The sequence below is a fragment of the Colobus angolensis genome, unplaced genomic scaffold, assembly GCF_000951035.1.
Source record: "Colobus angolensis palliatus isolate OR3802 unplaced genomic scaffold, Cang.pa_1.0 Scaffold72, whole genome shotgun sequence".
Taxonomy (NCBI): Eukaryota; Metazoa; Chordata; class Mammalia; order Primates; family Cercopithecidae; genus Colobus; species Colobus angolensis.
Window position 1 is genome coordinate 5,920,070 of NW_012120932.1, and position 22,008 is coordinate 5,942,077.

Below are 22,008 nucleotides of genomic sequence, written 5' to 3' on the forward strand. Positions count from 1 at the left end.
CCAGTAGCTGGGACTACAGGTGCCCGCCACCACGCCTGGCTAATTTTTTGTATTTTTTTTAGTAGAGACGGGATTTCACCGTGTTAGCCAGGATAGTCTCGATCTCCTGACCTCGTGATCCGCCCGTCTCGGCCTCCCAAAGTGCTGGGATTACAGGCTTGAGCCACCGCACCCGGCCCAGTTTATTTTCAAAAGTAAATACATTTCTGTTTGTTTTGGGAGTTTTCATTAAGAGGCTGACTTTTTTACTTTGCCAGACTATTTGTTCCAATCGTGTCTATTAAATCAAGAGACAGGGTTGCCAGGCCTGGGGTAGTCACAGCTTGCTTTAACTGTCTATTAAACTGTCCATTAATCTGCCTAGCAAGGAAGCTACTCCCTTGAAATAACTAAACTGAGGCTCATGAATTCTCTGCCCCACCAAATAAGTTTTATAAACTTGGTGATGCCTCAGTTTATTTCAGTTTCATTAACCTTTATATTTATTCTACACAGGATTAGTGAGACTTAAGAACTTCAATGTTAAGGGTATTTCAAGTAGGAATTATTTTTCAGCCCATTATATGGGCTTATTATAAATAATCCCCAAATCTGATCTCTTGATGAGAGATGACAGTGAAAGTCTCTTTGCACTTCTCTGCCAATGACCAACATTACTTTGTGATTATACGTGAATTTGGGCAAGTATTTGCTTCTCCGAGTCCTCCTCTTCTGATTCCTAAGAACGCCTAGCTTTTCCACGTTGATTACTTATTGGTAGAACCTTAGCAGAACCATTGCCCGCATCAGCAATTTAAAAGATTGTTTGCCCAGAGTGTTCGCCCCTGACATGTTTCAGGATGATGGGCCTGCAGTTTTGGTGTCTTAACTCCAAGAAGATGCAGAAATGAAAATACTTACTACATTTCAAATTGCTATTTAAAGATACGTTACACAGGATTTTATAAAAATCAGCTTGGTACTCTGCAGTTGCTATCTGCGCAGGAGGTAAGATTAAAGTTTTTCCTTTGAAATCTGTTATCATTTCAAACTTTTATCTTTTCGGTTTGCTGGAGGAGTGAGGTAAGAAAAGTGGATGTCTCCAGAGTGATAAGAAAACTGTAAACATTTTTCTTTATTGGAGTATAGCCAACAGTTTTATTTTCCTAGAAATTCTAAGGCCTGAGGAATCAAAATTGATTTGGCTAGGAAACTCTGGTGGGCATGTGGGTGTCGCCCAAAATGTAAAGGATGTGGATTCCGCCTTTGATGTGTCCTCACTCTCCTCCTCCCTTCAAACGTGGACGATTATGATGTCAGCAACTGGCCACAAAATACTTCCACCGAGACAGGCTCTATCAGTTACCCTGACCAGGAATCCACCATCCAAGATGGTGAGCTAGCACTCTATCAGAAAGGCCGCCCTCAGGCATTCCTTAACCAACACCTGGGGCGGCTTGAATTAGCATACTGAAAGTCACAAAGTGAGTTTTTATTGGAGAAAGGAGTGGCCTGTTGACTGTCATGATACATGCTCTAAATGGTGAATGTAAGATTTTCAAGAGGCATGGGTTAGCTAAAAGTTATTTTGTTTATTTTTAAAAACTTCCCTTTCCTTGAATGTAAAGGATGGAAGAATCTCTTCTGGTTCACTGTTTTCTCAGTGCCTGTCATATCGGTTTTGGTCAGTAATACCAAATGTTTGAATGGGTGAATGACTGAATGGTTTGCAAGCCCGTTTCTGTGAGGAAGCTGGATGGCCCTCCATCCAGGAAAAAAGAAAAGTAACTCAAGTTGTTTAAATTTTCTGACAAAATATCAACCTGACAATCCGCACACGACACCTAATGCACAGGAATCTTTCCACCCAGGCACACACACTGCTCACTCTCTGGCAACTGGGCGCTGAGTGGAACAAGAAGTGGCAGCTCAACGGCCCTTGCCTAAGCCTGCTCAAGATCATTTCTGTTTACAGAAACATATTCTGTGAGACACGCTAAGTTTGTTCTTAAGGTTTTCAAACCCCTACCTCTATACTAAGTTAGAACTTTAAAAACTCTTCACAAGACAACATAATCTTGCAGAGATTCGTGTGTCATTCCTCGGCCGTATTTGGCATTGCTCAGGCAGAGTGAGAGAGTATACACTTTCTAAGAATAACCCACGTAAATATGTTTCTGTTTTTTTTTTTCTGTTGTTATTAAAGAGATTATCTGCAATGTTGCTGGAACACCCTTTGTATCTGGATCTTTTTGACAAAATGTACATAGAGGTGCAGTTCCGGGAAAGCATCTGTCTTCCAGTGAATTAGAGCTCTTCCTCATATCAAACGAGGAAGGCCATGTACTGTGTTTTCCTTTTTACGTTGGCTGCCAGGAAGCATTCCTCTGCTTCAGCCAAGGCACAGCCACAGACCCATAAAAGCATATAAAGCACATATCTCTGCATCTACCTAGCATGGAGTTGATTGCATATTTAGCAATTATTTAGTGAAACCTATCCATTTCAAAATCTAGATAATTTTATTTGAAATTACAAATTTTAACTTGCAACTAGTCAAAATATTTGAGGTTGTTGTGTGGAAAACCTCATAAAACATTAATTGGCAAAACAGAGATGATAATTTTTGTGTAAGAGTCATAGCTGATCTTTCATCAAAATTAATAAGGTCAAGCCTAAGATTTGAAAAGTAAAATCTCAGTTGAAAGTCCAGCTTATATTTGATTTTTAAATTCATTTAAAATGGATTAACCCCTCTTAATATTATATGTAATAACAATGAATGCATCCTTTACCTGGATTAGTTTCTTTTAATGTTGATCAATTTAATATTTAATCATAAATAAATATAATCAACATTCTTTGCTTCTTAGTCACAAAAATTACTACATGCTTTGGCAAATGGAAAATTATTATTATTATCATTTTTTATTATACTTAAAGTTCTGGAATACATGTGCAGAACATGCAGGTTTGTTACCTAAGTATACACGTGCCATGGTGGTTTGCTGCGCCCCTCAACCGGTCATCCACGTTAGGTATTTCTCCTAACGCTGTTCCTCCCCTGGAAAATGATTACTGTTTTCAGGAATATGTTCATGTCAACCTTTTCTTTCTGCCTTCTACATTCTAATGCCATGTGTCAACCCCAAGCATAGGCTGGATATACATGGATCTAGGAAAATAGGGATACCCATCTCCAACCCTAATCATAAAACTCAGTTTAAAAGAAAACCCTGGAGCACCTAAAACATTAGGCAATCATCATTGAAACTTCATGACGAACAAGCGCCTTCAGCCCAGCCCAGTGTCTCTGAGGGTCCAGTTGTTTGGAGGACGCTCAGCTTCGGGGACGCTGGATCCTGAGCTCCGCGTTGGCCTCCTTGCTTTCCGTTCATTCCCCGTTCTCTCCCACCTTTCCTGTTTCACTGGAGGCTGATCCTCATTAACTTCATTTCCCAAAAGCTCTTTTGCCAAATAGTTTTCCTTAGTTTGGTGAAAGAGGGGAACTGGTTAGAGGCTGGAGGGTAGGAAGAAGGGAGCAACCAGAATATTCCTCCCCCATCCTCTGTGCAGCCCAGCTCCTGGGCTCTGCCGCTGGCTGCGGTTCCCCTCCGCTAAGTCTGGTAACACGACCTCCATCCCACGTCCTTCCCATCTTTAGGGTGACAGCGGCTTCCTAGCGTTGCCAGTATCTTTGTTTTCCTATCTTCTGTCTTCTTTTCCCCTTCAGCTCTACCAGCCCCTTCCTCACTGGCCATTTTATTCTCTCTACTGAATCCTTGTTATCGATAGAACTCCAGAGGGACTCCCTGGCCTGGCTTCTGTTTTCCTGATTGGACTTTGATTTACAGGGTTCCCACCCACAGCCTGAGCTGGGTTCACAGAACTCAGCCAAACCTGGCAGCTTGGGAGACTGCAGAAGGAACCTATTTTACGAAGACTCAAGGAGCTTCTAAGAAAACTCAGCCTCAGGAAGGAAAGAATGGACATTAGGTCAGGGTCAGAGAGGGAGCATTTTAGCCAGAGTGGCCTAAAACTAGAGCTTTCTCGGAGTGTGTAATCACAGGCAGCAGGAGTAAAGGGAGGGAGAAAAGGAATCGAGACAAGGAAAACGGATTCAAATGGAAGGCGGAGGTTGCGGAGGTGACTACACCTTCACAAGGAGACACACACGGAGATACCTTCTGGACAGGAGCCACAGAGCCTTTGGAAGAGTCTGTCTATGAAGAAGAAGGAACAGGGGATGGAGACGGGTAAGAATTTATCTGCTGGTTCCTTCCCACCTCCTGGTCTCCTGCCTCTCATTGTTCAAAATGCGCCAGAGCCAGTTGTTGGGGCTGGGAGATGAGGAGACAGCAGGGCTGACTGGTGCTCTCCATCCAGCAAGTAGCCCCAGCTGAGGTGAGGCGGAGTGAGGCTGGGAGCTGGGGTCTGCTACAGTGACAAGCCCAAGCCCAGTCTCCGTCTCACTGACTTTTTCCTCCAGCTCAGACCTCATGGGCCCGTGCCTGAGTTGTAACGATCACGTGCTGCAATGACAGAGGGTATAACAAAAAATTAAAGCCTTCATGGGCCACTGAGGCCACAGGGTGTCAGCAGCTTTGGCCCCAGTAGCGTGGTCATTTCAAAAGATGGTCCTGGCATCATGGCAGGGATGCCTGGTTGGCAGCCTCTGCAGCCACTGAAGATAGTAGCATCAGCTTTAGCAGCAGGGGCATAAGGGGCCCTGAGTTTTGGCCATAGCAACTTGCATGGAAGACTATCCCAATGCAGAAGTTTCCACGTGTCAGCAGCAATGACTGTATCTGTGATGGCTTTGGCGGCATAACTGCTGCTCAGGGCGTTGGCAGCAGGAGACACAGCTGGTGAGTCTGAGTGGGAGAGTGGGCCATGGTGACCCAGCGGCCCCAGGGGATGGAGCACTCTGCGTGGGTGACTGGCATCATCAGCATCTTTTACCCTTAGGTGGGGTGGTTAGACCTGGTGTAAGAAGATTTTGCTTCTTGTTTTCAAGGCATGGATCTACTAGGGTGAATCACAGAGATATCTCTTCAGTCCACCAACCAGATCAGTTCTATCAGCAATTAGATTTTTTTTTTTTTTTTTTTTTTTTTTGAGATGGAGTCTCACTCTGTCACCAGGCTGGAGTGCAGTGGCGCCATCTCGGCTCACTGCAACCTCCACCTCTCGGGTTCAAGCAATTCTCCCACCTCAGCCTCCCGAGTACCTGGGACTACAGGCGCAGGGCACCATGCCCAGCTAATTTTTGTATTTTTAGTAGAGATGTATTTTTAGTAGAGATGTTTTCACCACGTTGGCCAGGATGGTCTCGATCTCTTGACCTCGTGATCTACCCACCTTGGCCTCCCAAAATGCTGAAATTACAGGCCTGAGCCACCACACCCAGCCCTCTTCTTTTTTATTTTTTTTTTTAAGACAGGATCTAACTCTGTCACCCAGGCTGGAGTGCAGTGGTGCAATCCCAACTCACTGCAGCCTCAGTCTACTGGGCTCAAGCATCCTCCTGCCTCAGCCTCCCAAGTTGCTGGGGCTAAAGGCATGTCCACCATGCCCAGCTAATTTGTTTTCAGAGACAGGGTCTTGCCATGTTGCCCAGGCTAATCTCAAACTCCTGGCCTCAAGCATCCTCCCGCCTCGACCTCTCAAAGTGCTGGGATTACAGGTGTGAGTCACTGCACTGATTTAGTCAAAAACCTGATTCTTCTTCAGCAGTGTCTCAAGGTTCCTTTTCCTGAAGCTCCAGTCATCTCGCCTGCATTCTTCAAAGGTCTTAGTGGCTTCGCGTCCACAGCTCAGGGAGGCCCAACACCTCAGCCAACAGTTCTGGTGTGTTGGAGCACCCAGCCCCCACTGCCATTGGAACCTTGTTCTCCGTTACTTGCCTTCCATATCCCCCGTCCAGTCAAAGCAAAATGCTTGCTGCTTTCTTTTGTGCCACACTGCGTCAGCTTTCACACCTCTGCTCGTGAAATTCCCTCTGGCTGCATTGCTCTTGCTTCCATTCCTTCACATTCAAACCCATTCCACCCTTCAGCACCGACTCAGTTCTGCTCTGGAGGGCTGGTCAGGGGAAAACCTCTACAGGGAGGTTCCTTTGATTCTGAGACTTCAGTGTCAAGGAATGAGCCGCGAGAAGCTCTCATGCAGGTGTGTTCTAGGCAGAGAGGACAGCAGCATTTCTAAACCTTCTCACTTTGGCATTATCAGCATTTTGGACCAGATAATTCTTTCCTTCGGGCCACTGTCCTGTGCACTGCAGGACACTCAGCAGCATCCCGGGGCTCTGACCACCGGATGCCAGTGGCAACTCCCATACCCCATCCCTAGTTGTGATGGTCAAAATGTCCCCAGCCATTGCCAATGTCCTGGGGGTCAAACTGCCCTGGTTGAGAACCACTGAGCTAGAGTGAAGGCTCACAGTCAAGATCAAGCTCGATGTGTCCAAGGAAATAGAGCAAGGCCAGGAGGCGTTTATTAATGCTTGCTTCCTCTGTATGACAAAATCCTTTTCTGTAATAATCACGTAGCAATCCAGAGCCATCATTATTTTTTATTTTTTGTAAGTTATAAAATAGCTAGCAATTTAAAAAGAAGACTTTTTTTTTTTTTGAAACTAAAGACTTCTAAGAGCCACATAGAAAACTGAATTGAAGTAAGTCAACCTGTGTTTTTCATCTTTGTAAGCATTATGGGATCACTGGATCAGAGGCCCACTGTGCCCACAGAGAGCTTGAACGGTCACAGACTGTTACACACTCACTCTCAAAACCAGTGTGTGTAGCGGCACCTCCCTTGACTGCTGTGCCTGGGGGGATCTCTAAATTAACTTCCATGTAAAATGCAATGTCTATTAAAGGATAAGTCATACAAATGTGCTAATTTTAAGCTTACCTGTACATTGTTAAAATTCCACATACATTCAGCAATAGCTTATAACTCAGACCAACAAATGCTTTATTTTTCAGGGAAGGAGTATTTTATCCCTGAGGTTGTTTAGAATTGCTAACTCATGGCGATAATAAAAATCACACCAACTGCGATGGTTTTACCAATCTGTTAATATTCTGTGGTCAGTGCATGCACTTACAGCCGGCACCTAGGGCTGGCCCCTCCCATCGCTCTGCCCCGGATGGATCAAAAAAGGCAGGAGAGGAGATCTCCAGCAGGCAGGGGCCAGAGCACATGCAACTCCCGAGGCTACAGTAAAGACGTGGGCTGTCATTTTCCTTCCATTTTAAGTGCAGTGGAAAGTTGGTGGAGGGCAGGAAGCAGAGGAGTAACAGAATCTGAATTGTGTTTTCAAATCAAATCATTCTGGCCAGGGAGGAAGCCAGGAGACTGGAAGGGAGATTGACGCGGGAGTCCAGGGGATACCATCCTGCTGGCCGGGACCAAGGCAGATGCGTCCGATGGGGCAATGTGGGAACGTGAGTGGAGGCCGGATATGTTCTGAAGGTGACATGGGCAGGAAGGGCTGTAAATCTGGAGCCCAGCATAGAGGTCAGGGTTGAGGGTTTCATCTGGGGCCAGTGGCATACAGCTGTGTTTGAGCGCTCAGGCAGCTAGGGAGAGCGCGGCCAAGGGAGGCCGGCAGCCCTGCGATGTTGAGAAGCCAGCAGGGTGTTGAGAGGGCAAGAGGGAGCAGGGTCAGACAGGACAGGGTGAGGGGCAGGTGCGCAGGAAGAAGGGAGGGGCCACCGGGACGACCTGACAAGAGGCCAAGAGCAGAGAGGACAGACTGGAGACCTGGCTTTGCATTCTGGAGGTGATGGGACAGAAACCCACTTGGGGATGACAAGAGGCGGAGAGGTTGTGACAATAGAAAAAACTCTTTGCAGACATCTTGCTTTGAAGGAGGGCAAAGAAATTGGAGGAGGATATGGGATATTGATTTCCCTTTCTTTTAGTAGTTCATGAGCTTCTTTTGAGGAATCTCTGCTCTCCCACGCTCAGGGCATATGGTTGAGAGCGGCTCAGGCCCTATCTCTGCTGCTGCACGTGACTTAGCTTGGCCACGTGGAGCGTCACATCCCCTGGCCATGTTATTGGTTAAGAAATGGGCTTGTGACTTGTGTTGGTACAATCCTGAACTTCTTTGGGAGCTACAGGGGACACACTCTCTTTCCCCCTGAATCTGAATTTCGGAGGATGTGCGTCTGGAGCGGCAAGAAGTTACCACACGAGTCCTTAGAACAAGAAGAAATATTCTGGAAAGCAGAACTGAGAGACTCGTCTGCACTCCTGAGTCCCTCCAGGCCTCAACTCACTTACCTCTTGAGTCAGTAAATTTTCTTGTTTAAAAAACTGAAGTGAGTATGAGTTAAGTTTTCTGTTTCTATTTCCACACAAGAGAAAGTGTCCTAATAATAATAACCTTCTATAATAGCTTCCAAAGGGCACCCATGCACAATTTCCTTTGCGAAAGGCACGCCAGGTATTGTTTTAGTTTCACGGGGCTGCCATAGCAAAATACCACAAACTGGGTGGCTTAAAACAACACAGATTTCTTCTCTCACAGTTCTAGATGCTACACATCCAAAATCAAGGGGTCAGCAGAGCCACGCTTCCTCTGAAGGGTCTGGGAGAGTCTGTTCCAGGCCCCTCTCCCAGCTGTGGTCCGCAGCTCCTTGCTGCAGCTGCATCACTACAGTCTCTGCCTCCGTCTTCACGTAGCCTTCTGCGCGCTTGTCTCTGCGTCTCTTCTCTTCTCATAAGGACAGTCATGTTAAACTAGGGCCCACCCTCGTGACCTCACCTTAACTTCATTAGGTGTGTAGTAGGGTCTCTAAATAAGGCCCGTTCACAGATCCTAAGGCTTAGGACTCAGCGTGTCCTTTGGGGGACACAGTTCAGCCCATAACATCGTTATGATTGTTCTCACTCTGCGTATTATTTACACTTTGCATAACATGATCAGAGTCATAGAGTCAATAAATTGTGGAATAGAGACGCAAACCTCACGACTTCAATTTGAAGTTACAAATTCTTAAGTGGTGGCATGAAATATTTCCTCTTCGAATTTTTTTTAAAGAGTGTAAATTATTTATAGAGTTTCATGAAATGGTTATTTCTCTTAGACTGTGGAAGCAGTACTACATTCCATGTCTGAGTGTGATAAACGTGGACTGTTATTCATGAAATGGTTATTTCTCTTAGACTGTGGAAGCAGTACTACATTCCGTGTCTGCGTGTGATAAACCCGGACTGTTATTCACTCTTACCATTGTACTTCTGCTTGAGATCTATCTGTGACCTTCCCCTGCCCCAGCACCATCCGGGGCCCGAGCCCACTCCTCCATGTGGGGCCCTTTAGGGGACAGCTCTCGGCAAACACCCCAAGCACATGGATGTGCCTGTGCCTCCCCAGGGAAGCAGGAGTTCCAGCTCAAAGCCTGTGGGCCATGGGAGCACATCCTGAACTTGGGGTGGTGATGAAACGTGGCTGGGCTGTGCCACCGGCTTGGATATCTGGTGGATGTTAGTCTAAGCCAGAAAATTTAAATCCATCAAAAAAAAGGAATCGACATTACCTCAATCAGGCAATTTGAACCCTAGAGAGATAGGCAGGCTGAAAAAGCCTACATTTCTACAATGCCGAACCCAAGTAGAGATTATGAACTGGGACACCATTCTTAGGGCGTTTCTCTCTCCTTTTATTTTTTATTTTTATTATTTATTGATTGATTTTTGAGACAGAGTCTCGCTCTGTCACCAGGCTGGAGTCCAGTGACTGATCTCGGCTCACTGCAACCTCCACCTCCTGGATTCAAGCGATTCTCCTGCCTCAGGCTCCAGAGTAGCTGGGACTACAGGCGTGCGTCACCACGGCTGGCTAATTTTTGTATTTTGAGTAGAGACGGGGTTTCACCATGTTGGCCAGGCTGGCCTCGATCTCTTGACTTTGTGATCCACCTTCCTTGGCCTCCCAAAGTGCTGGGGTTACAAGTGTGAGCCACTGCACCCGGCCTTCTCTCTCCTTTTAAGGATTGTACTCTTAGGATTACAAGATACTGCACATCAAAAAATGAACCCCAACATGTAGTCAACTGAGGAACTTAAAAATGTCATGCCAATAATAAAAGATTGCACACAATAACTGAAGTGAGAAGGAGGTAAATATTGCTAACCTACTGCGGATTTTAAAAGATAACCTAACCCTTTATTATTTTATGTGAGTCTCATGTTCCCGAAAGATAAAAGAATTTAGAAAAAGGGCAAGAAAAATGGACAATACACCTAAAAGAACACACTCACCCAGTTTTATGAAGCACATCGCCTTGAGGGGAGCTTGACGTGAAAGTTGTGATTTGGAGTGAGAGAGGGTGTGTCTGAACATGTTTTCATCTTGTGGGCTTTGGTTCTCCTAGGATGCAGTGGAAGAAAATGAGGACATTGATAAGATTTTAAGAGGCATAGAACCCCCGCAGTAGATGAGCAGTGAAAATGCTTGGTCACTAGCGCAGTTTTCACCAAGACGCTCCCAGCAGGACTCCTGCTTAAGCCTCCAGGCTCAACCCTCCCTCCGTCCCTCCCAGCCTTTGTTTCAAGAATGTCCACTCATTTGTAAACTATATATTTTGCTGCTCTGTGTCTCCAAAACCCAAGCATGATGCCTGGAGCACAGAAGGCACATGGTACATATTTGTGGCATAGGTAACTGAATTAATGAAAACATCCATTCCATATAGACTGGATCCAATTCATTTTTTTTCTGATTTCTTTGTACCATAGAGGCTAGGACTGCTGTGGTGGCAAGCAATCATAATAGCTAAATATGTAAGGAGCATGGTTTTCTTGGATAGTTAGGACACGCCCCGCTTTGTTGAGCTAGTCTAAAGGAGAACTCCAGGGCCATGAGGCTCACTCCCTGAGGAGCACCAATGTGGGAGGAACTCAGCCTTCGGAACCCCATTGGTCCTTACTGGGAGTGGAGAAGCTCACTCACATTCTGCCGTGTTTGAACACCTGTGTAGCGCTGGCAAAACAATCAGCTCACACATCATTTTCCAGATCTTGAGCCCTACCCAAATTATATTCCCATGGGAGAAAATATTGGCCATATTTCTTAGGGGCTTCACGCCTGGAGAATAGGAAAGCTCAGGTCCTTTGCTGCCAGCTGGGACAAGCTCTGCCGGGTGCCTTATCCTCTTGAGGTCCCTGCAGGATCTGGCTGGTGCCACCCCACGGGCCGCAGCCTGAGATAACCCCCTGGCGTGGCTCTTCTCCCCCTCACCATCCTGCTTCCCTCACTTCTGCCCAGCCTTCCCCAGCACACGTACTTAGCAAACACCTCCCACTCCGTCCTCACCTCACAGAGTTGTTTCTGGGGAATCTGATCTTGCACACATGCTTACTCTGAGGGACACAAAGCTGTATGAGGTGCAGTAACCACCCCCAAGGAGCTTTCAATCCAGTTGAACTTGGCTTGAATTGCAACTGTGCTTCTCACAGGAGGGTGGGCCTTCAATAGATCTAGACAGAGCCTGATGACACAGGCGTTTGGGAATCTTGAGGACAAACCTTCTGTTTTTATAAAAATCTGCCTGCCTTGTGCATGGCAGCAGGTTTGACTCTGGTCTTGCTTCACTAAATTAAGCAAAAACAAGCATTATCAAATGTTTAGATTTCCTGGAGTCTCTGGCTTCAAGTAGCTTGATGATTCATTTCTGACAAGCTCATAAAACCAACCTCTAGCCACGTCCAGGCCTTAAGCTTTGTGGCGGTGGAGTGGGTTTTCCCTGTTGTATTTTTAACCTAAGAACAGAAGCAAGGCTAGCCACACTGATAAAAACAAGTGAAGACTGAACTTTCAAGGTGACCGCAGTCAGATGGCAGCATGGAAGCCACCAGAGCCACTTAATCTTCCCAGACAACGACCACTGCAGTACCCAGGTCTCCCGTGTGCGTTTCTGCCATAGTCCTCGGCACACACTCATTAAAGGGATTTGCAGCTCATGGGTCCAACACAGCAGCATGACCGTGGGTTTGGGCAGGGCCAAAGGTCCTCGAGGCCGAGGGGTTACCAGGACAGTCATGCAGCCTTTGCCGTCGGGATTTGTGAAGACAGCCACAGTTGGAGATAAAGGTTTTCAGAGTTCTAGGTGTTACTTCACCACCCTCCCCCGCTCTAAGCCCACTCTTTCCTCTCCTGTCTGTTCTTAGCTCCTATTGTTGCCTCCTTTTAGCTCTTACACATTCTCCCTTCTTCTGGTTCTGCCCCAGATATTCTCCCAAGCTCTGTCCAAAAAATCACCAGTTTACTCCTTGAAATTATTTCTCAAGAATTATTTTCCGCCAAGAAGTTGCAAGCTGCTGCATCCCACCTTGGTGAGCTAAGAGCCTGGAGATCAAGTCCTGGACGAGCGGCCAGACCCCTGGCTGCAGGGCAGCACCCTCATGGCTTCATGCTCAAGCCTTGCTTCAGACACCCTGAGATCAAGAACAAGGGTACGTTCTTAGTTCATGGCCTTTTACAAAATGCTACAGATAACGGAATTTAGATGATGCAACCATTTTACTTGCAGTACAATGTGTTTTTAGCTGAGGGGGTTTTCAGGGGAAACACATTATTTAGATTTAGAGGGTATCACGCTTGTCAAAAGCAATTAAATGGCACATAGAGCCCTCAAAGAAATGTTCAAATGTAATCTGGACATGGTTTGGGTATCTGAATAAATATAAACTTGACCAAGCCTTCTTGTTTAAGAAATACAGCCTAAAACATACTGCTCTTGATAAAAATTGAAGTTATTAAAATGTTCTGATTTAATGTTGCTTTCACCAGCTAGTTGTTGCTTTATAAATGTCATTTGCCATGTAATTCCAAATGACTTTACAGACTACAGAGCATGGGATTATTGTGTCCAAAGGAGGCTTTCATGATCTCACATAAGCCAGAAAGACTTTATTTAAACTTGCATAAGAAGATGTATCGGCTGTTTGGCCCAAGAAGGTCTTATTTGAAAGACAGCATTTAAGAGACCACATGACATTTCTATAAAACTGGACTAGAGTTGATAACAGATGAAGGATTAATTTGTTGTTTTTGTAGTCAATATAGTCCCAAATCATGGATCTATTGCTTAGATCCATTTATACCATCAAGTCAGCCCAAGACAAAATTACTACTCTAGTTGTCTAGCATAACCAACGACTCCAAATTTAGTGGCATAAAACAATAGCCTTTAGAGTAAGCTTACATATTCTGCGGACTGACAATTTGGAAAAGACACAGTAGAGATGGCTTGTCTCTGCTCCGTGGTGTCTGGGGCCTCAGCTGGGAAGACTGGAACAACTGAGGCTGGAGGATCTACTTTCAAGATGGTGTCTTCCCCCGCATGCCTAGCTGGGCTCCTCCAAGCTGGGCTTACCGGGACTGTTGACCAAAGCACTTACAAGCATGTGGCCTCTCCACATGGCTTGGGCTTCTCATAGCACGGCTGATAGGTTCCAAGAGGAAACATTCTAAGAGCAAGTATTTCAAGCACAAGAGTCCCAAGAGGCTAGAAGAGATAGACGCGGTGTCGCTTTCTCGGACCTAGCAGTGGAAGTTATATAGTCACTTTCCTCACACTTATTGGCTGAAGCAGTTGGAAGCCCATACAGAATGAAGGGGAAAAGTCAATGAGAGAGTAGTATGTGACCATTAAAAACAAAACAAAATAAAACAAAACAAAAAACCAACCCCACTATCATGGTTTTGACAAGATGGAAAAACCAGGAGCTTGGCTTTGAAGCCAAATTCCTCTGTTTCCAAATGAGTGACCTTAGGCAAGTTACTCGACCTCTTCCTTCTTGTACAAATGTAGGTAAGAAGTAACCGTAACGTTGCTGTGAATAGGCACGAATCCATATTAAAGTGTATCTGTGGTTCATAAATGGCTGGCTAATGATGCTCGTCCGCTTGTCCTACTCTACTACTCCACTTTTTTTTTTTTTTTTTTGAGACGGAGGCTCACTCTGTCACCCAGGCTGGAGTACAGTGGCGTGATCTCGGCTCACTGCAAGCTCTGCCTCCCAGGTTCACGCCATTCTCCTGCCTCAGCCTCCCAAATAGCTGGGACTACAGGTGCCCACCACCATGCCTGGCTAATTTTTTGTATTTCTAGTACAGACGAGGTTTCACCTTGTTAGCCAGGATGGTCTTGATCTCCTAACCTTGTGATCCGCCCACCTCGGCCTCCCAGAGTGCTGGGATTACAGGTGTGAGCCACTGCACCTGGCCCTTTTTTCTTTTTTAAAAAAGTATAGCTTTATCAAAATACAATTAGTGCAATAAAGTACATATATTTAAGCTGTACAATTTGATAAATTTTGATGGATGAATTATACCCATTAAACCATCAGCACAAAGAAGGCAATGAAAATAGCTAGCAACCCCAGAAGTTCCATCCTCCCTCTCCTCGCTCCCCCTTCCACTCCTCATCCCTGGCAACCATGGACTCATCTGCTTCCTGTTATAAGGCTGGGCTTGCATCTTCTGAAGTGTTGCGTGAGTGGAGTCACACAACAGTACTCCTGTCTGACTTCCTCACACAGCATACATTATTTCAGATTCTCCATGTTGTGTGTATTGTTCATCTGTAACTCTTTCTACTGTTGAACATTATTCTGTTGTATTGATGTATCAGGTCACTTTCATCCACTCATTGTTCTTTCCTCTCTTCCTTTTTGTGTCTTAATCACTTTCGCCTCCTTCTTCGAGGAGGAGCATCCTTGATCTCCCTCCCATAGTGCCACCCAAGTCCGCCCTCACAGCACTGTCCAGAAGCAGCATCTCCTGGGTCCCTCCGTGGAGGAGGGGCATATGCAGTCGCGCCCTACAGAGGCCACCTACTGGGTCACGCCTCAAGCCTGGCCCTTCCTTTTGGCTCAGCTCCGTTAGAATTCCAAACCTCCCCTCTTGTGACACCTGAGGGAGGCACTGACAGACATTCTTTAAGCCCTCAGGAATTTCCTTTTCCTTTAAAGAAAGAGAAATGGAATTCCAAGTAAGGGCCCTGCAGGAGAGGATTTTCCTGCGGGATGTGCTTATGTTCTTTCTGCTTCCTGTCCTCACTGGGCGTCACAGCAGCAGAGGTGCATGCGTTCTGGAAGCTAAAGGGTGTCTGCAGCCCCGGCTTCTCTTTCTGCCCCACATCTTTTAGCATGAGACCCACATCTACTCCAGCCCAAGAGCAGTTTCACTCATGGCTGGAGCCAAAGAACACACAGAAAGCTCCAAATACTGGGGGTGGTGAGGGCAGCGTTGCATCCAATTATGGTGACAGAGCGGTGTCCTTCTTTCTCTTTTATTAAATTATTTCGAGATAGAGTTTCCCTCTGTCACCCAGGCTGGAGTGAAGGCTCTTTGCCTTCTCAGCTCACTGCAACCCCTGCCTCCCAGGTTCAAGTGATTCTCCTGCCTCAGCCTCCCGAGTAGCTGGGATTACAGGTGCGAGATACCACACGCGGCTAATTTTTAGTAGAGATGGCGCTTTGCCATGTTGGCCAGGCTGATCTCGACCTCTTGCCCTCAGGTGATCCGCCTGCCTCGGCCTCCCAAAGTGCTGGCATTACAGGCGTGAGTCACGGCACCTGGCATGTCCTTCTTTCTCTCTTGTAGTTGTTGCCATTCTCCAGGCCCCTGCCTGAACTCCTCACTGGTGTCCCTGCTGTGACTCTAATCTCCCCAGGCTCCCCTCCACATGGGAGTCAGAGATCCTGCTAGAAGCCTATCGGGTCACCCCCTCCCCACTCACAACCTGACAACGGCTTCCTGCTGCACTTGGAGGAAAATCGAAGGTCCCCACAATGGCTCACCAAGCCATCGGATGGGATCGGCCTGAAGTCCTCAGACTGACCTCATCACCTGCCTTGCTGCCTTTAGAGCTGGCCAGGTGACACGTACGGCCACCAAGGGCCCCAGCTTGGAGGCGCCCCACAATCGGTTCAGTGTTCTGCTGTTGTCTTTTTGAAGGTTTAAATAATTTTTGAACACGAGACCCTGCGTTTTCATTTTGCACTGGGCCTTGCAAATCACATAGCGGCTCCAGCCACATAGGCCTCTGCTGATATTCAGTCAGGCCAGGCACATCTCAGCTGCTTCAGGGGTCGGTCAGCGGCAGCCCGTTCCCTCTACCAAGGAAGCTCATTCAAGAGATGTGCCTCTGGCTGCTTCTCCTGTTCACTCAGGGCTCAGGTCAACTGTTTCCCCAGCAGCTGGGAGCCACCAATCATGCCTGTAATCCCAGAACTTTGGGAGGCCGAGGCAGGAGGATCCCTTGAGCCCAGAGTTCAAGACCAGCCTAGGCAAAATAACGAGACCCCAACTCTAAAAATATATATATGTATTTTTTTAAGTAGTGGAGTGTGGTAGCACAGTCCTGTCAACCCAGCTACATGGGAGGCTGAAATGGGAGGATCGCTTGAGCCCAGGAGGTCGAGGCTACAGTGAGCCATGGCTGGGTCACAGCTCTCCAGCCTGGGAGACAGAGCAAGACCCTGTCTCAAAAAAACAAAACATAAAGCAAAAACAAGTGAACAAAAAACCCAGTGTCTCCCGAGAAGAGAAAACTTTCTGACCGCTCTGTCATGGTGTCAATGCCCCCTCAGCCCCGTGGCCACCTCCTCTGTGAAGATCCCCCTGTCTCAGCCTGGCTTGATGTTCTAGAGTTCCTAATGTGAAGTTGGTTCTTGTTTTCCCCATGGAAGGTCGTTGAGGGCAGGGACATTGTCTGATTTGTTCGTTTCTTTTTTCCGGGCCTAACACGGGCACACAGATGTCCCTCAATACGTTTTTGTTGCGCTACGTGTTACCTCCCAGCCACACCACGAACGGTGACGTCTCACCAGGGGCACGTTTTAATCCTATGAATTTGGCTGTGAGAGAAGTTACAGGACACATTTAAAGATACATTGTTTTATTTTAATTGTGGTCAATTGGCTTTTCTCAGACTACCATAAAGTCACATTTATCTTAATCTCTTTGCCTTTTTTTTTTTCCTCTTTCTCTTCCCCTGGTTTTCTATGGCTCTAGCTCTGTGTTTTAAACACAAGGTATGGAAAAGTTGAGATTTTTTTTTAAACATTGAAGAGAGAAGCCATGCATGGAGGCTCATGCCTGTTTCTCTCTTCAAAGAAAAGAAAAAGAAAAAAGAAAGAAAGAAAGAAAAAAGGAAAAAGAGAGAAACAAGATAAGGCATGGGAAATATCCGAGGAAGCCCCCAGATGGCTCTGAGTGGGACAGTCTCAGCTGCAGAGGGCGGCCGCTGCCTGGTGTCGTGACTACAGGTCCCAGGGCCCTGCCCCGACCCACGCAGGGCAGGAATGTGAGTGCCAGCGGTGTCTCTGAGGTCATGTAGCCTAAACTCTAAACATTTTGTGTTCTTTCGGAGTGGACACGATGTGTCAGGTTAGCAAAGAAAGAAAGTAAAACAAAACAAAATGGAAAGGGGCGGAGAGGAAAGAGAAGGAGGAAAAGACAGTAGACGGGAGGGAAGTGGAGGAAACGGGAAGGAAAGGAGGGAAAAGAAACCAGGAAGGAAAGGAGGGAAAGGAAACCAGGAAGGAAAGGAGAGAAAAGAAGCCGTAAAAGGCATACGTGGCTGATTCTGCCTCCGGGGAGAAAATTAATTTCTTGAGATTACAAAGCTGTTTCCTTGTAGGTCAGGCTCCCAAATTTAAGTTTTCTGACTTTCTATTTGATATTAAATGTCCTTTAATAGACGAAATGATCATTGACATCTACATGTCTGATCGAGTTAAATATTTATTACCTTTCTCCATGTTCAAGTGAATTTTTCTAGCATTACTCATTTCAATGAACAATTTCTGTCCAGGTCTGTGCCCTTTACATGCGGGCATCAGTGGTTCCACAGCCAGGAGATCAGCAGACGGTGAAGGCCGGGTCAGTGGGCTGCACCCAGGCCCTCCAGCAAGCTAAGAGGGCCGGCCGGGGGTCCTGGCATACATCTCCCTCCAGTCTGTCTTTTTGCACCTGGATGAACAGAAATGGATTAATAATAATCTTAGGTTCTTGACATACTCTCTGCGTTGGTCCATGCACGCCCCCTACGGTTTCTATGGAGATTTGTTTGTTTTTTCTTAATAATTATATCAACTCCCATGGACTCACCTGGCAACCTGGAAACCAGAACCCTGACAACGCGGTGCCTCCATCCGAGGTGCCCCCAGCCTGGCCTCTACCTCCCCAAACCCGGAACTGGAGGAGGTCCCTTTCCTGGGTCTCGTGATGCTTCTTCCCTTTGCTTTTAAACACTTGTCCTTTCTGAAATAGTTGACATTCCTCCCTGTGTTCTCAAAAGGAATGTTGTTTAGTTTGGGTTGCTTTTAGCTGTGTACAGAGGTATCATGCTGGAGGTCATTTTTTGGGACTTGCTCGGAAGGAGGAACTGGCCTCGCACGGGACCAAACCCTTCCACATCCCTCGGTGGAGACAGAGCCCCAGCGACCGTTCCCTGAATCTGGCTCTGAGCTGACCCAGCGCCGGAGGAGGGCTGCCTTCCACGCCACCCTCTGCAGAGGGGAGCTGACAGCGCCGGAACACTCGGGCCTCTGCCTGGCGGGGTCTGCACCTGCGCTCCAGGCAGAGCTTCCAGCCACCCACTTTGCAAGCCTCCTCGCTCCCCCACCTGTGCAAACACAGGGCTTCCTGTCACCACGTGGCCTAGCGGCGCGAGGCCGCGGACGGGGAGCTTCGAGCTTTTAATTTCCTAATGAGAACGATTGTAGACCTGGAAAACAGCTGTTATCCCAGGGGCCACGGCTCAGTGTAATTCAACTGCGTCTTTATGATTTCTGTCTTGTCCTTTGCAATTTCCCACAAACCTGAAACATGTTTGGCTACTCACTTTCCATCTCACCGCGATCACAAGACTTAGCACTCAGGGAGATTCCTACAGCATGGAATGGGTTTTACTCCGTAAGTCCCAGGTGGGAAGTAACAGGATATGGACTTACTCATGCGATGGAGGTACAATGTCAGGGCGCTGAGTCTGCAAGGATAGTTAACTCAGTTCCAAGTAGGGTCCCTCCCACGTCCTCTGTCACTGCTATTATTCACCGTTTTCTTTAAAACAAGAGGCTGATGCGCCATAGTAGAAAGAACATGGACTTCCAAGTCAAGACCAGAAAATGGGTTCCAGTCCCACTTGTGCGTGTACCGGTTACGTGGCCTTGGACCTTGCCTGCTCCTGGCTTCCTGACCTGTAAGACGGGGCCAGATACCGACTTCGCAGGGCATGATGAAGATGAAGGGAGACAAGATGTGAAACATGTGGCTCACACAGCCTGTAGGTCACGGGTAGCCTCAGCGCAGACCCCCAGCTCCTCACCCTGCCTCCGCAGCAATCCCAGCACTCCGGCTCTCTCTCCATCCTGATCCGTCCTACATCACAGGCAAACGACTCATCCCAAAGCAGCATCTTGAATATATCACGTTTCCTTCCCTCCCCAAGCAAACCACACCCCTAAACAACAACAGAAACCCCCTGAGGTTTCCCAGTGCCTTCAAGAAGGCATTGACCAACTTAAATCAACCGAAATTTAGAGTCCATTTACCCCCTCACAGGGGCCCACCTTAATTACTCCTATACCTTAATTATTATTACTCCTATACCTTAATCCGCTTTGCTATGCAAACTCACTGCTCTCTGAGTGTGCCAGATTCATGCCAGGCCCACCTCTTCCCCTGCTCCCCAAGTTCATGCCGCTCCCCTTGCACGGACTCCTTGCCCCTCCGAGGCATTGCATCTTTTCTTTGAAACGCTGATAAAGTCCCATCTCCTCCTCCCCCATCCCGTTGGCTATTTAATGTGTCCCACTTTGATTTGTTGTTAGTCACCTGTGTATGCAGCCAGCAGCGCCTGGCATAGGCTCTGTAGAAGATGTTCAGAAACGTGAGGTAATGACTGCAGGTATAAAAGCACAAATGTCAAAGGCATTTCCGTTTAGAAATTCAACTGGAATTCAACTCATAACAATTTCCTCCCAAGCAATTTTGAAATATCGGTAGCCTGACTGAAATGATCAAGCTTTGAGTTTGTATTTGCTCTGTGTGTGTGTGTGTGTGTGCGCACGCGTGTGTGTGTGTGTGTGTGTGTTTAGGGAGTTGCATTTCGTGGTTTATCTTCACTTTATTCAGCTCCAAGTGGGAAATAATTATCTTCACTTCTTTCTCCCGCTACTCTCAGCTGATAAGCTCTCATCAGACCACACTGATCGTTCAAGCAACCAAAATCATACTGGAATTTAGGAAAGATAATTGAAGAGAAGATAAGGCTGACAATTGTTGACCAGTTTCCTCTTTAACTTTTCTCCCAGACTCCCTGGGTAATTTAGTCTTCTGTATTTTGTGTGTCTTTTTGCTAAAGCAGCTTAGCCTGTAATTTCATCCAGAACCTTCCAGTGCCTTCCCAGAGCCACTTGAAGGCATTGGGAAACCTCAGAGGGTTTCTGTTGTTGTTTAGGGGTGTTGTTTAGCCTGTAATATAATACACCAAAGAAAGTGGTCTTCTCGGAGCCGCTGGCAGCTGGGCACGCTCTGACTATGTTGGCAGCGAAGGGCATAGAGGAAGGCGGCCCTTTTTAAGCTCTAAACTAGGCTGTTTAGATTCCAGGCATTCTTGATAAGTTATACCTAAACCTGTACTTGGACAAGGACCAAAAGATTGTGCATCAGTGCCATACCCAAGATATTTGAGGGTTCTGTCAAATTGAAGATTGACTAGTGTCCATGTGCAATGATGTAGTCAAGAGAATATTGAATTGAAGCAATTAAACAGTAATATCTTGAATTCATGTTTTTGAAAAGGCTGTTAACTGGAGTCCATTTTTCTGCCTACCAGGAAGAGTTTGAAGTTTGAAATCCCAGAATGAAGAAATTCATCCAGCTTGGAGACTTCCAATCCCTTCATTGTGCAGAAGGTTGCTAATGCTCTCAGGAGAAGCCCTTCACCAAGAGGATACTTCCGTGCAGAGTCCTCTCCACTGAGACTAAGGAAACATGCAATGTCATGTAGCCACAGCAGCCTTTGCAGCTGTCGAAGGCAGCAAGACTTGCATGGCAACCAGAAGACACAGAACCAAGACTGATACCCAGTTATAAGATGGCAGACGGGACACACACACGTCAGGCTTAGTGAGCAGCCAATCCAGAGGGAACCATACTCAGAAAGCCCTGGGGGCTGGGCACGGTGGCTCTCGCCTGTAATCTCAGCACTTTGGGAGGCCAAGGCAGATGGATCACCTGAGGTCAGGAGTTTGAGACCAGCCTGACCAACATGGAGAAATCCCATCTCTACTAAAACTACAAAATTAGCCGGGCATGAGGGTGCATGCCTGTAATCCCAGTTACTCAGGAGGCTGAGGCAAGAGAATCACTCAGACTCGGGAGGCAGAGGTTGTGGTGAGCCGAGATTGTGCCATTGCACTCTAGCCTGGGCAACAAGAGCAAAATTTTGTCTCGAAAAAAAAAAAAGAAAAAAGAAAAGAAAAGAAAAAGAAAGCCCTAGGAAGATTTCTTCAACCAGATGAAACTAATGATATCCCTAGTGTGTTTGAATATATTGAGAGGAGATCACATAAAAGGGACACTGTTTAGGGTTGAATTAATAGCAAGCAAATGGGATGCTAAGCAAATGTAAAGAATTAAAGTTCAAAGGGAAAACAAAATGTTATTCAAGAAAGTAAAAGCGTCCATCATACACTGTTTTTTGTTTTATGGGTTTTTTTTTTTTGAGACGGAGTCTCACTGTCGCCCAGGCTGGAGTGCAGTGGCACGATCTCTGCTCACTGCAAGCTCCGCCTCCCGGGTTCAGGCCATTCTCCTGCCTCAGCCTCCCAAGCAGCTGGGATTACAGGCACCCGCCACCACACCCAGCTAGATTTTTTGGTATTTTTAGTAGAGACGGGATTTCACTGTGTTGGCCAGGATAGTCTCCATCTCCTGACCTTGTGATCTGCCTGCCTCGGCCTCCCAAAGTGCTGGCATTACAGGCGTGAGTC

At 46.8% G+C, this 22,008-nt stretch overlaps 1 protein-coding gene and 1 long non-coding RNA gene across 2 annotated transcripts in view; one reads left to right on the forward strand and one right to left on the reverse strand.

Annotated features, from left to right (window-relative positions):
- LOC105501519 overlaps nt 1-21,468 on the forward strand; it is a 64,212-nt gene extending 42,744 nt beyond the window's left edge. Inside the window, exon 3 of the long non-coding RNA XR_001000207.1 lies at nt 20,850-21,468. This is a non-coding gene — a long non-coding RNA (uncharacterized LOC105501519). The remainder of the gene's footprint in view (nt 1-20,849) is intronic.
- Nucleotides 1-22,008, reverse strand: part of ERCC6L2 (excision repair cross-complementation group 6-like 2) — a 240,699-nt gene that overhangs the window by 179,140 nt on the left and 39,551 nt on the right. The window lies entirely within an intron of this gene.